The sequence below is a fragment of the Sceloporus occidentalis genome, unplaced genomic scaffold (genome assembly GCF_023333645.1).
Source record: "Sceloporus occidentalis isolate IW3139 unplaced genomic scaffold, rSceOcc1.0.p SCAF_4, whole genome shotgun sequence".
NCBI classification, from domain to species: domain Eukaryota; kingdom Metazoa; phylum Chordata; class Lepidosauria; order Squamata; family Phrynosomatidae; genus Sceloporus; species Sceloporus occidentalis.
In genome coordinates this window covers 148,639,351-148,653,343 of record NW_028316984.1, presented here as the reverse complement: position 1 = coordinate 148,653,343, position 13,993 = coordinate 148,639,351, and the positions used below count along the sequence as shown (strand labels likewise).

The 13,993-nt window shown below is 42.7% G+C and overlaps 1 protein-coding gene across 2 annotated transcripts in view; it reads right to left on the bottom strand.

The window, feature by feature from the left end:
• KATNBL1 (katanin regulatory subunit B1 like 1) overlaps positions 1-13,723 on the bottom strand; it is a 39,565-nt gene extending 25,842 nt beyond the window's left edge. Inside the window, exon 1 of one of the 2 annotated variants that reach the window (XM_089521986.1) lies at positions 13,656-13,723. The gene's annotated coding sequence lies outside the window, so the exon portion shown is untranslated. Of the gene's footprint in view, positions 1-7,136; positions 7,286-13,655 lie in introns of those variants that run through there. The other variant, XM_089521987.1, reaches the window with a different exon arrangement.
• Between the last annotated feature and the right edge of the window lie 270 nt (positions 13,724-13,993).

Here is a 13,993-nt window from a genome sequence, read left to right as displayed (position 1 = left end):
GAGGAAGAAGTAAGAGCAAGAAGGGGAGGAGGAGGAGGAAGAGGAGGAGGAGGAAGAAGTAAGAGGAAGAAGAGGAGGAGGAGGAGGTGGGTGCCCATTTCCAAAGGTTTATTTCCCTCTCAAGGTGTCTTTTTTGTGTATTTTTGGTGCTTTTAATGCTAACAGGTCTGCCTAGTTTTAAAAATGATAGTGATGATGAAGGAATGGGGAGGGAGGTGGTTTGGCCAGAAAGGGAAGTACATTTCTTCCATCTGTCTAGGAATAATGCCAAAATGTCCTCCATTTTGATCATGCCTAAGAAACATGCATTTATATTAACATTTTTTTAAAAAAATCAAATTTTTGTGCCCTCCAGTTTTAAAAAGTGTCCTACATTTGAAAATGTTGTCCTACATTTGTCCCGGTTTGGAGGTCCTGACTTATGGCAACCCTAAGGATGGGGGACACCTGGCTGAATGAAACTACGTGTGAAAGGGATCTAGGAGCCCAAGTAGACCACAAATTGAACATGAGTCAACAGTGCGATGTGGCAGCTAACAAGGCCAATGCGATTTTAGGCTGCATCAATAAAAGTATAGTGTCTAGATCAAGGGAAGTAATAGTGCCACTCTATTCTGCCTTGGTCAGGCCCCACCTGGAATACTGTGTCCAGTTCTGGGCACCACAATTAAAAAAGAATGTTGAGAAACTGGAGCGTGTCCAAATGAGGACGACTAAAATGGTGAAAGGTCTGGAAACCATGCCCTATGAGGAACGACTTAGGGAGCTGGGGATGTTTAGTGTGGAGAAGAGAAGGTTAAGAGGTGATATGATAGCCCTGTTTAAATATTTGAAGGGATGTCATACTGATGAGGGTGCAATCTTGTTTTCTGCTGCTCCAGAGACTAGGACCCGGAGCAATGGATGCAAGCACCTGGAAAAGAGATTCCACCTCAACATTAGGAGGAACTTCCTGACAGTAAGGGCTGTTCGACAGTGGAACAAACTCCCTTGGAGTGTAGTGGAGTCCCCCTCCTTGGAGGTCTTCAAACGGAGGCTGGATGGCCATCTGTCGGGGATGCTTTGACTTGGATATCTTGCATGGCAGGGGGTTGTACTGGATGGCTCTTGCGGTCTCTTCCAACTCTATGATTCTATGAAAACCACAGCAACTGCTTGAGATTCTTGGTATAGCAATTCTGGGATGAAACAGACAGTCAAAATGAAGACTAGGATGCTCCATTGCCCACAGACATACTGCATGAGCAAAAGATGTGTTTAAATTCCTTACAAGTTCTTTAGGAAGTACAAATCTAAAGTACCTATGTTCCAACATCACTGCGCTATATAATGAAATCACTATGTCCTGTGATACCTCAGAGGCAGTTTCGGCTGCTGTGGCCCACCTAAAGATCACAGAGACAAAAGGCAGTCAACACATCAGTTCTGCCCTTTGCAAAACCAAACTAGCTCCATCTGAACCAGTTTAACACAAGTGTGCTACATAAACAAAAATGAGGAATATTCAGAAGCTTACAAAAACCATCTGAGACCACTGCAGACATGAATATCTTGTGAATCTACAAAGCCAGTGCCCATGCCAAGCCAATACTCTGAACATGAAGAAAAGCGCAACTGTTTTGCTCAAAGACAGTCAGGTTCAAAGCAATGCAGAAACTCATTACCAAGACTATTTTCTATAGTGATTGGACAGTCCACAAGATTGAAGATTGGAAAGCAAGGGACAATAAATGATTTTAGACTTGTTGTCAAAATAGTCCTGCTCCTGTTCTGTGGCAAGGCAACAACAAAGACAATGTGTCTTCACTATTTAATAATTAGTTAACACTGTAGAATACTGTAGAATTAGTTAATGAGGTTGTTCAGCACTATTAGTAGAGGTATCTATTGGCCAATGGGGCATTTCTGACATATGTTCTATACCTCTAGGTTGTAATTATAACTGTGTCTACTGATCTGTTCACAGCTGATGGTGTCTGATTCCTCATGTTGTGTCTGATTGATTGTGCCTCTCTCTGGCTTGGTTCTCAGTTTTCTCTTTCTAAAGTCTGTAGATCCTTGTCTTCTCATCTCCCTTTTCACTCATTCTTTCCACTTATCTTGTCAGTCATTTCACTACTTTTTAATCTCCCATTTTTGTTATTATTTTTCAAAGAATAAAGTTGAGATTTCAGTCACCTTAAGGTGGTTGGACATGAGTTAAGAGTCTGGATAGCAAAAATATAGCAAAAGGTAACATGTGTTAAGTCCAGAACTGCAACAGCTTGGCATTTAATTTAACATGGATACTTGTAGTTGCTACCTTAATAATAGCCCCCAAAAGTATCTGACTGTAAAATTTACACAATGCATATAATCCAGTCCATTGTGGACACAGTGCTTGCTCATGGAGCATTTCTGTAGGTTCACATAGAGGGAACAGGAGGTTGCTTTACTCCGCATATCCCCCTTCCCTTACCCTTGCCAAGAGTTACACTGAAGCATGATTAATTTAACAAAGACAGAGGTAATAACTGGATGACATCTTCAGTATGCACTCAATGCTGCATTAATCTATTCATTTAATTCAAAATACATCAGTGAATACATATGAATCCTTTTGGGCTCCTGCTTGTACCCAAAGCTAATTTCACGGCTAGTAACTTACATCTCTTCATATTGTTATAGGTTCTTTCAGACTGTTGTGATTATGTTTATCTCACAGAAGGGGAAAAGTGTCTGTGGATGTCCAAAAAAAGAAAAAAAGAGTAGGGGGTTGGACTGGATGGCCCTTGCGGTCTCTTCCATCTCTACAATTCTATGATTCTATAGGTTGGGAAACACAAGAGATACAACCTATGCTGTCATCATCCGGCCTGGAGGGAGTGAAAAGGCAGGGTTCCATCGGGCCTGGCCTAGATGAAGAAGCAGGGCCCTCCCTCCAGTCCATCTGCCTGGGTCCAGGCCTCAGAGGGAGAGAAGAAATGCTGGACTTTCCCCCTTCCCCACCACCATTCCCTTCTCCTTTTGTGTCTTGTTTTTTAGATTGTAAGCCTGAGGGCAGGGAAGCGTCTAATTAAAAAAGACTGTATGCACAGCGCTGTGTAAATCTACAGTGCTAAATAAATGAAGCTTAATAATAATAATAATGCTCTGTAAGCATAATAGGATGTTTGTTACTTTTCTAAAGATCTGATGCGGAAGCACTGAATTTTGCCTATTAGTTGGAGTATCTAAACTGTGTGCTTGCACATATGTTCTATCTATGTATTTATAAATAATTCCAAATAGTCTGTGTTTTCCTGCACAAAGAAGAGAGAGATGAAGGGCAGCCCAGCTTCATTGGGCCTAGCCTGAATAAGAAGAAGGGCCCTCCCTCCAGTGATAACCTATAAAGCCCTATATGGCTTGGGCCCAGGATACCTGAAGGACCGCCTCTCTCCATACATTCCGCCCCGCACCCTCAGAACTTCTGGGCAGCAACTACTGAGGGTCCCAGGGGCTAGACTAACCTCCACAACGAGGAGGTCATATTCCATCGTCGCCCCGGCCCTCTGGAATACGCTGCCCATAGAGCTCCGCTCGGCCACCTCCCTGGCCCAGTTTAAGAAGGAACTAAAAACCTTCTTATTTCAATCTGCATTCCCCGAATGAAGTTCCAGCTGGTCTCCCCCCCCCCCCCCCGATGACAATGGTGATCGGCTGATGGTGTTTTAATTTTGTTTTTAATATGACTGTATTGTATTTTTATGGTGTTTCTGTATTGTTATTGTGTTGTTCACCGCCCTGATCGATGGAAGGGCGGTATACAAATAAAATTTTTATTATTATTATTTATTATCTGTCTTGGTCCAGACCTCAGAGGGAGAGGAAATCTGCTGGACCTTTCCCCTTCTCCATTGCCATTCCCTTTTCCTTTTGTGTCTTGTCTATTTAGATTCTAAGCCTGAGGGCAGGGAAATGTCTAATTAACAATTTTTAAGCTCTCTGAGAGCCTTTTGGCTGAACAGCATAAATACTCTAAAAATAAATAAATAAACAAACAAACAAACAAACCCCTGTAAGTGCTGTACTACTCAAATATCTCACAGCTCAGAGAGACTTGAAACAACTACCAGTAATAAAATAAGCCACCTTTAGTCCATTGGTGCAGCTCACTTCTTAAGAAAATAGAGGTGAGGTCAGGCAACTATCTATACTTTTTAAAAAGAAACTGTCATCTCTATTGCTCTGGTCTCTAAAGGATACAAAAACAGACAGGCACAGCTCCATGGTGCCTGGGCCACAGCAGCTGGTGAAAGCCCCTCTCTCTAAATTCAACTACCAATGTCCTCACCTTTTAGAAGAGCAGCCAGCATCTTACAAACAATCCTCCTGTCCCACTGTCATTCCCTTTTCCTTGTGTGTCCTGCCTGGTTTATATTGTTAGTCTCTGAGCAGGGAACTGTCAAATTAGTTATTTGCAAGTTCATTTGGGAACATTTTTGGCTGAAGGGCAGAGTATACAATGGATCTTGTTATACGCTGGGGTTTGGTTCCAAGATCCCCTATGGATAACAAAATCCGTGGATGCTCAAGTCCCATTAAATATGACATAGCAAAATGGTGTCCCTTATAAAAAAATGGAAAATCAAGGTTTGATATTTTAAATTTATACTTTTTTTTTAGTATTTTCAAACCGTGGATGCTTGAATCCGTGTATAAAAAATCCATGTATAAGAAGGGCCAACTGTATATATTTTACATAAAATAAAATAAAATAATAAATTTAAGGCATACACAATTGTATCAATCTTACATACAACAAGGAATGGCTCTTCAAGGTGTACAATAATCAAAATATTGTATTCACTACGTAGTATTATTTAGAGCAGGTGTTAGAATTACATGTTTATCCAAATGTTGATGGTCTGCACTTTCCATCATGCCACAGTACTGGCTATACTGGCCAGGGCTCTTGGGACTTGCAGTCCAACAACATCTGCAGAGATGTATGCTTTCAGCCCAGGTTAGACAAGAGGACACTAATATAAAAGACTGTATCTATAAATCAGCTGAGAAAGAAACAACTAAAGGAAGGTAATCTTGAAAAAAAGCATGCTAAAACATTTTAAAATATTTCAGATATTCTTTCAAGTTTTGTCTTTTTTGTCATTTTAAATCCATTTAAAAAAAAAACCTATGGAGTACTATTTCCTGCAACAGACTACATACAGATAAAGTAGCTTCTGGCACCTTAAGGACTAACAAGTTTATTATGGTGTAAACATCTGTATGCCAAAGCCCACTTCATGAGATGCATAGAAAGTCACCATTAGTCAGCCTCTGAACAAAACACAAGACTTTCCCTCCCTTTAACACAGATTTATAACTCCTCAGTTAACATTAACATAAATTAGTTTCAGAAATATAAGATCCTCTATAATACTTCAACCCACCAGAGATGCTTTCACATTGCCTTATGTGATCAAGCCTCCCACACACACAACAGCTGAATTTAAGTTAAGATATACTGTTGAATGACTTAAAAATATAAAGAAGTGTTATAAGAATAGATTCCACCAAATATTAGGAAGAACCTCCTGATGCTATGAGCTGTTTGACAGTGGAATATACTGCTTCAGAGTGTGGTGGAGTCTTGTTTTTTGGAGGTTGTTAAACAGAGGCTGGATAGCCATCTGTCGAAGGTACTTTGATTGTGTATTCCTGCATGGCAAGAGGTTGGACCTGATGTTCTTGAGCTCTCTTCCAACCCTAAGACATTTCCTATTAATGTTTTGGATTTGAGTTAACAAAATTATGCCTTAAATGCACAGTATTTTTTTTAAAAGCAACTAATCATGTGTTCAGGTTATTTTTGACTATTGAGAAAACATCTTATATATTTGCACAGCATTTATTTTTTTATTTATTTTTAATTACATGTTTATTAGTTTTAAAATATGTACAAAATATTAAAACTTAAAAAACAAAAAACAGCACACACAGGAAATATACTGACAAATGTCAACAAAACAATCTTAAACAGAGAATTAAACATTGTCTATCAATAGTTTCTTATGCTAACTCATTTCTTTACAACTTAATTTCCTGTTTCTTTCGTCACCCTTTTCCATTTACCTTTTAAGATCAAGTTTTTTCATATACTGAAAAAATTTACTATTCTCGCAGTTCTCTGATATTTTATTTTTTTTTATTTTGTTTGGTATCCATATATCCATATAAGGAATTCTTATCCTTCCCAAGTAACTATTACTATTTTTGCTAAATACCTTTATAGTCTAAAGTCCTTTCATCATCATCATCATTTTCCTGCTAATAATTACAGTTACAATAATTACAATTCCGCTTTTATTCAATCTTGATTAAATTTGTAGTCAAATATTCCCACTTATGTTATAAATATGTAAGCACTTTTCTCCAATCCTCTAGAATTTTCTCTGACTTTTCGTCCCTTGACTCACATTTTAAAGTGACAGTGTAATTTTGAATTTTGTTTCCCAACTGCAAGTGAAAAATGCTGATCAGATCCCAACAAATTAAGAGATTGAAAACTAGTACTATACAGTGTCACCAAAAGGCATTCCAAGCACATACACAACAATGTGTTCTCATGCTTCCAAATTATGTGTTGAACACATTTTTACTTGTTTCTATGCTTTTTTTTTTTTTTTAAATCAAATCATCACCTAAAAGTTAGGTTTGAGCTTGGTATTTATGATACCTTCTGACATTACTGAAGTGGTGAAGAATAATTTGTTTACCTGTTATTTTAACAATGAAGCATTTTGTTGTAGTATAGTACTGAAGGGACAAGTGATAATGCAAAAATGTTGGATCCTAGTTAACTCTCATTTCCATTAGTAAAGGGATAATTAGACTGTAAGTGCTTGCGGTGATGGAGTAGTGGTCATTTTTTCAGAACACAACATGCCAGGCCTAGAGGACCTTACAATGAAACATTAGCATTGCAATCATGTTCATATGCTAACTAGGAAACTCTACTTAGCCCAATGTGACTCATTCCCAGGTACATATGTACAGCATTGCTGCCAAAAGTAGACTCGCTGTGAGCATGTGTCACTTCCAGAACAAAAATCCCAATCACCTAAATTAGCAAATTAGCCAAGGTAATAATCTCAGCTGAAATTACTTACTGCATGTGTAATCTACTGTAGTATCAATATCCCTTGTAACAACTGAACCTTATGCCCATCACCTTCAATTAGTTATCTGTAACGGAATTCTGAAATTTAAGCAAAATTGCATCTATGAAATACATATAGATCCATGTCAAGACTGCAACTACGACAACAGACAAGCACAAGAAAGAAACCTTCAGTCATATGCAGGTCCCACACATTTTTGTGGCTCCGGTCTTCCCAACTCCTACATTGTAGAGGTTTTAAAACAGGGGTAGGCAACCTGCGGCCCGCGGGCCGGATGCGGCCCAGCGAGGCCTTGGGACCGGCCCCAGCCTGGTCCTGCCACTGATTGCCGCCGGGGCCTTTGGCCTCTCGCGCGTGGGGGCAATTGTCTATAGACACCTCAGAAACTGTATTTATATTAACATTTTTTTTAAAATCAGCAATTTTTTTGGCATGTCCTCCACTTTTTTTTAAAAAGTGTCCACCATTTGAAAATGTTGTCCTACATTTGTCCTGGTTTATTTATTTATTTAAAATTTATTTAATTATTATTATTTTTTTGGCTTCGGCCCCCCAGTTGTCTGAGGGACAGCAACCCGGCCCCCGGCTCAAAAAGGTTGCCTACCCCTGTTTTAAAACATGGAGAACTGCTGTCCATGAAAGCTTCAGGACAGAACAATTCTTTGCTTACAGGTAGTGATATGCAGTTTGGTGCAGACTTTTTGGTACCTAGCTGCTTACTGGTCAAGCAACTGGGAGTGACCCACAGCCACATGTTTGAGTTGTCTGCTATGAATACAGTCTTTCCTCCGTTCTCGCAGGCTAGGGATCTGCGCCCCTCGATTATCTGCAGGGGGCGAACAGAGGGAGTTGAAATGGGGTGCGCTCCCATGGTGCATGCCTGCACCACCATTCAAGCCAATAGGGCTTGAATATGCACATTTTTTCCCCCATTTTCGCAGGGAGGATCGGAACAGAGGGGCAACTGTACTATTTTCATCTGCAGGACCAATCATGACCAGCACTATATCTGTAGCCATGGATGGCACAACAGTTTACAGACCTTTTCAACCAACAATTACAAATTGTGGTTTGACACTAACTATAGGCAGCTGCTGAAAAGGGAGGCGGGGGAGAATAGCATGTATTATAGACCCACAAGTTCTGGCATACATTCTTTACTCACAGATATTTTAGTCACTTGTTAACACATTAATACTCTTTCTTATTTCAAATATGAATTTTCCAATCCAACTGACAGATGTTTCTTCTCTTACTTGCCATGTAGCAAGTCAAGTAAGTGGCTATTTGCAACTTGTCTTGGCAATCAGTTTTTTTTTTAGTTAAGATTTAATTGTTACCCCAATATAGTGCTCTGGATGGCATAAGAGAGCCTGCAGTGAATCAGTGGCCTGGTTTATGAGTAATGTAAAAGCATAATTTAGTGATCATGTACAGGCATGTGCTTTCTCACTCTTCCTCTAGCATGGTTTCAAGGCTTAGATACCCACCTCTAAGTATCTGAACTTAGTTCAGTATCTGTTTCAAATGCCAGTTTGTTAGCTATAGTAAGATTATGTTTGAGCCAGGAACCACTGTTTGTATTAACTGTGGTAAGGCCACTTCAAAATATAATTACTCCTCTTGGCTTGTTTTGATAAACTATAGTTAACACTAAACCTAGTCTGTCTGTCTTAGGATGCAGAAGATAAAAATGGAAGTGAGTGATTCTCATCTCCTTCCAACCATACTTAAAATTGTGCAAGGAAAGCAAGAGCACACAAGTTCATGGCCTGTACATCTAATACTAAACTATGAATATACGAACAACATGTAAATATAGCCAGAGATTTGTAGAGCAGACAGCGATTAAAAAACAGACCTGAGGTATCACAGACATTTCTTATCTTCCACCATTAGTGGGGATTCTGGTAATCCTGTAACAGTTAATTTTAAAATGATGGGCAGATTGCTGAAATTATCTACAAGACTGATTATACTATAGTTAGTCCCAACTGAGCAGATGCCTGAATCAACGAAACTTACTTAAGTGTTAACTTATCAAGTTAACGTTGATTGAATGGGTCAATTCTGGTTAGGACTAATAAGTTTTAGGCCTCATTTTCTACCACCATCAGACACTTGATAGATGCATCTCCCGCATTACAACTATACCAGAAGGCAAAACAAAAGAAAAGAAACCCCAAGCAATCTTTAGAAATGAGAAAAAATAGCTACTCTCACTTGATAAAGCAGATTCACGTGTCTCTGTGCCCCATCTTACCCCAAGCAGCATTCGGTATCTGCAATTCCTGAAATACAGCCAACAGATTTTTCCTACTTAGTTTGGCCTGTTACAGACTGCCAAAATAAAGCTGCTTCGGGTCTCTTTTGAGGTATGCTATTTAAATGATGTATGGGTCCTAAGAGTCCGGAGGTCGCGCCAAAGCCACGCTCCAGTCTTAAGCACTGGAGTGCAGCTTTGGTGCAGCTTCCGGACTCTTAGGATCCATGCATCATTTAAATAGCATACTTCCAAAGAGACCCGAAGCAGCTTTATTTTGGCAGTCTGTAACAGGCCTTTGTAAGCTAAAGGCCAATAGCCAACTTGATTTACACATGCAGCTTAAGTGTGTATTTTTTTAAGTGCCCTCCATCCTGAATGAAATACTGTAGTCAGCCAAGAGATGCACCCTGTAATTCTTCCAACCACAATAATGTCAACATCAATGTTTCTGGACTGCAACTCCCATCAGCCTCAGACAGCACAGCAATGGCAAAGAATGCAACTTTAGAAGGTCACAAGATCCTCTACTCTACTCTGCAGTGTGTTTTGGACAATGGGGCTCAGGTCCAAAAAACACACTGCAGCAGTAATCCAGTTTGAGACCACTTTAACTGCCTTTGCTCACTGCTAGGGAATCCTGGGAAATTGTAGTTTATTGCGGCACCAGAACACTCTCTGACAGAGAAGACTGAATGTCTCACAAAACTAAAATCCAAAACACACTGCAGAAATAATCCAGTTTGAGACAGCTTTAGCTGCCCTGGCTCAGTGCTAGGGAATTCTGGGAAGTGTAGTTTTGTGAGAGATTTAGCCCTCTATTAGAGAGCTCTGGTGCCACAATAAACAACAATTCCCAGGATTCTCTAGCACTGAGTCAGGACAGTTAAAGCAGTCTCAAATTGGATTATTATTTCTGCAGTGTCTTTTGGACCTATATTTCTTAGCACCTGATGTGGTCTGAAAGAGGTTTATTCCTGCAGTGTGCTTTGGGCCAATAATATCCTCCTTCTGTGGCTGCAAAAACACAACCTGGTTTCAACAATGAAAAAAGTCAGACAAGTGCAACAACAACATTAAGCACATTTTTTGCAGAAATAAATCCTACATGTCCCCTCGATCCCTGCCCATCATGGCTGGCCGTCCAGGGGGGTGATGCCTTGATGGCATTTCTTAGAGATGTCATCAATGCATCCCTTAGGGAAGGTTCCAACTTGCTCAAAAGAGGCGGTTGTTAGACCGCTCCTGAAACAATCTTCCCTGGACCCCCGGATGTGAAGAACTACAGGCCTGTATCTCATCTGCCATTTTTGAGTAAGGTGATCGAGAGGGCTATTGCCCTTCAACTCCAAGTCATCTTGGATGAAACTGATTATCTAGACCCATTTCAAATCAGCTTCAGGACAGGATATGGGGTGGAGACCGCCATGGTTGCTCTGGCTGATGATCTTCGTCTAGGCATTGACAGAGGAAGTGTGACCCTGTTGGTGCTTCTAGACCTCTCAGTGGCCTTCGATACAATAGATCATGACATCCTATTGGAACGCCTGGGAGAGTTAGGAATCAGTGGCACTGCACTCCAGTGGTTCCGGTCCTTCCTCTCGGGTAGATTCCAGAGGGTGTCTGGGGGTGTCTGGGGGACAGTCACTCCTCGAAAATGGAACTTAAATGTGGCTTCCCTCAAGGCACCATACTGTCCCCGATGCTATTCAACATTTATATGATGCCACTGGGGGAAATCATTCGCAGGCATGGGGCAGTGTGTTATCAGTACACTGATAACATCCAAATATATTTCTCCATGTCCCGATCAGCAGCTATGACAACAGATGGTATTTCTCCCCTCAATCAGTGTCTTGAAGCAGTAATGGGCTGGATCCAGAGAAAACGGAGGTACTTACAGTAGGGGCCCCCAAACCAGGTATAGCGTTGCAACCTCTAGTCCTAGATGGGGTCACGCTCTCCACAAAGGACTGTGTTCGCAGTCTAGGGGTGCTCCTAGATCCGTCGCTTCACATGACGAAATGAATGCGACGATCAGGAGCGCCTGCTATAAGCTCCGGCTGATACACTAGCTGCGCCCTTTCCTGGAAGTAAAGGACCTAGAAACTGTTGTACATTCACTGGTAACCTCACGATTTGATTTCTGTAATGCGCTCTAAATGGGGCTACCCTTGTGCCTAGTCTGGAAACTTCAACTAGTGCAAAATATGGCAGCCAGGCTGGTCGCCGGAAAAACTAAGAGTGACCAAATAACACCCGTCCTAAAATCTCTTCACTGGCTGCCTATTAGTTTCCGGGCACAGTACAAGGTGTTGGTTATAACCTTTAAAGCCCTACATGGCTTGGGCCCAACCTATTTGAGGGATCGCCTGCTTCCATATAATCCGCCCCGTACCCTCAGGTCCTCTGGGAGGAATCTATTGCAGCCTTTAAAAACCAGACTAACTGCCACCTCCCAGAGGGCCTTCTCTGCAATTGCTCCCAAACTATGGAACGGCCTGCCAGACGAGATCCGTCAAATGGCCAACTATGGTGTGTTACAGACCACCGAAAAGCACCGGCCTGTACCCACCCCTTTCCCCGGGGTATCAGGGCCTCAGTGGCCAGAACAGCAGGCGCTGAGGCCCCGATCCGCCGCTTTCCAGGCCACGGGGAAGCGGCAAAAGGCCGCTTCCCCGCAGCCTGGAAAGGGGTGTCCTTGGGGCTTCAAGCCCCAAGGACACCCCGCGGCGGCTGGGAGTAGGAGAGAGAGGCCACTTAGCCCCTTTCTCCTTTGCGTTGCTGGGCGCAGCCGTCTGAAAGCTGCACCCAGCGACGCAAAGCAGCACCGCAAACCAGGAAGGAGCTGTGAAATGGAGCTCCTTCCTGCTCCGTGCAAAGGGCGCACTAAGCACCCTCGCACAGAGCGACGATGTCACGTCCACGCCGCCCCGTATAGAGGCGGCGCGGTCGTGACGTCGTCATGGCGGCCCCCATGTTGATGGGGCACCACCATTTTGTACGGACTCAGTCCGTACTAGGGTTAGGGGTGTGTGGAAGCACCGCACCTTCCTAAACCTAGTACGGACTGACTCCGTACTAAAAGGCCCGTCTGTAACGGGCCTTAGACAGCTTTAAAAAAGCTGTCAAGATGGATCTCTTCCGGCAGGCCTTTCCTGAATAAAAGTGCCTAGTCACATCATGTATTAGCCCACCGCTCTGTCCTTGTTACACACACACACACACACACACACACACACACATATGTGTATATATTCTGTTTTAATAGATATTTTAATTGTAACGTGTTTAATCCTGTTTTAAGGGGGGATTTGGGACACAATGTTGTAAATGTGGATATTTTACTGTGTTGTGAGCCGCTTTGATTGTCTCGTCACAGAAGAGCGGGATAGAAATAAAAGTTTTGTTTATTATTATTTACTCACTGGGTCCACTTTCAAGCGCCCTGCCTCCAAACAGTTCGTGGAGCGTCCCAAGAATCCCCACAGCATGGAGCCAGGGCAATTTTATCATTATTATGGGATTGTGTTGTTTTTATCTTATATACATTTTATATTGCTATTGTTACTAATGTATTTTGTGGGGACATACTAATACAAATGACAGGACTTGCCCATAGAGAAACCATACTTGCCCCTAGGGAATTTGCAGAACGCTTCCCATAGGGAAACATTGAACAGGTGCCCTATGTTTCCCTATGGGCAAGCATTCTCCAATGATTCTCTATGGACAAGTACTCCCCAATGTTTCCCTATGGGCAAGTATTCCCTTATTATTCTCTATGGGCAAGTATGGTTTCCCTATGGGCAATGTACTGCCATTTGTTTTAGCACACCCTTATTTTGTGATCGTACAAAGATATATATATATATATATATATATATATATATATATATTGTTGTTGTTGTTGTTTATTTTAAAGTGCGGTCAAACCAGTTTATTCCTGCAATGCAGAGGCAACCCTCCTCTGGCGACAGAAAGCCCCAGAGAGTGGGTGGCTCGGAGGCACGTCGGGACTGGCCCTCTCCCTCTCCCTCTCCTCCTCCTCTTTCACTCCGCCAAAGGAAGGCAGCATTTGCACCCAGGGCCGCCCCCTTGGAAACAAAATGGTGGGAGGGAGGAGGAGGTGAAGGAGGCGGTGGCTTCTCTCCTTCTTTCTCTCTCTCTCTCTCTCTCTCTCTCTGTCTTTCTGTCTTTCTGTGGCTGCCAGGTGGGACCAAGCGAGGAAGCCCCTGACTCACCTGCTGCTGCTCCTCATGGTCTGGCGGGGCTAGGGCTGCCGGCTAGGCCTGGAAGGGGGAAGGGAAGGCGTCCACTCGAGGGGCTGCTAGTCCTCAGCGCCTGGGCCCACTCCGCCTCGTCGCCAGCGCCATTCAAACCACGCCGCGGTGCATGCTGGGAGCATGGAGGCCCTGAGGGAGAGAAGAGGAGGAGGAGGAGGAGGACTGGAAGGAGGCCCTCCTCTCCTCCCTTCTCTCCGCCTCCTTCCCTGCAACAGTCCCAATCCCAACGCCAACACTCGGCCTCTCAGAGGAGGAGGAGGAGGAGGCGGCGTCACGCGCCTCTGGGCCCAGCAACA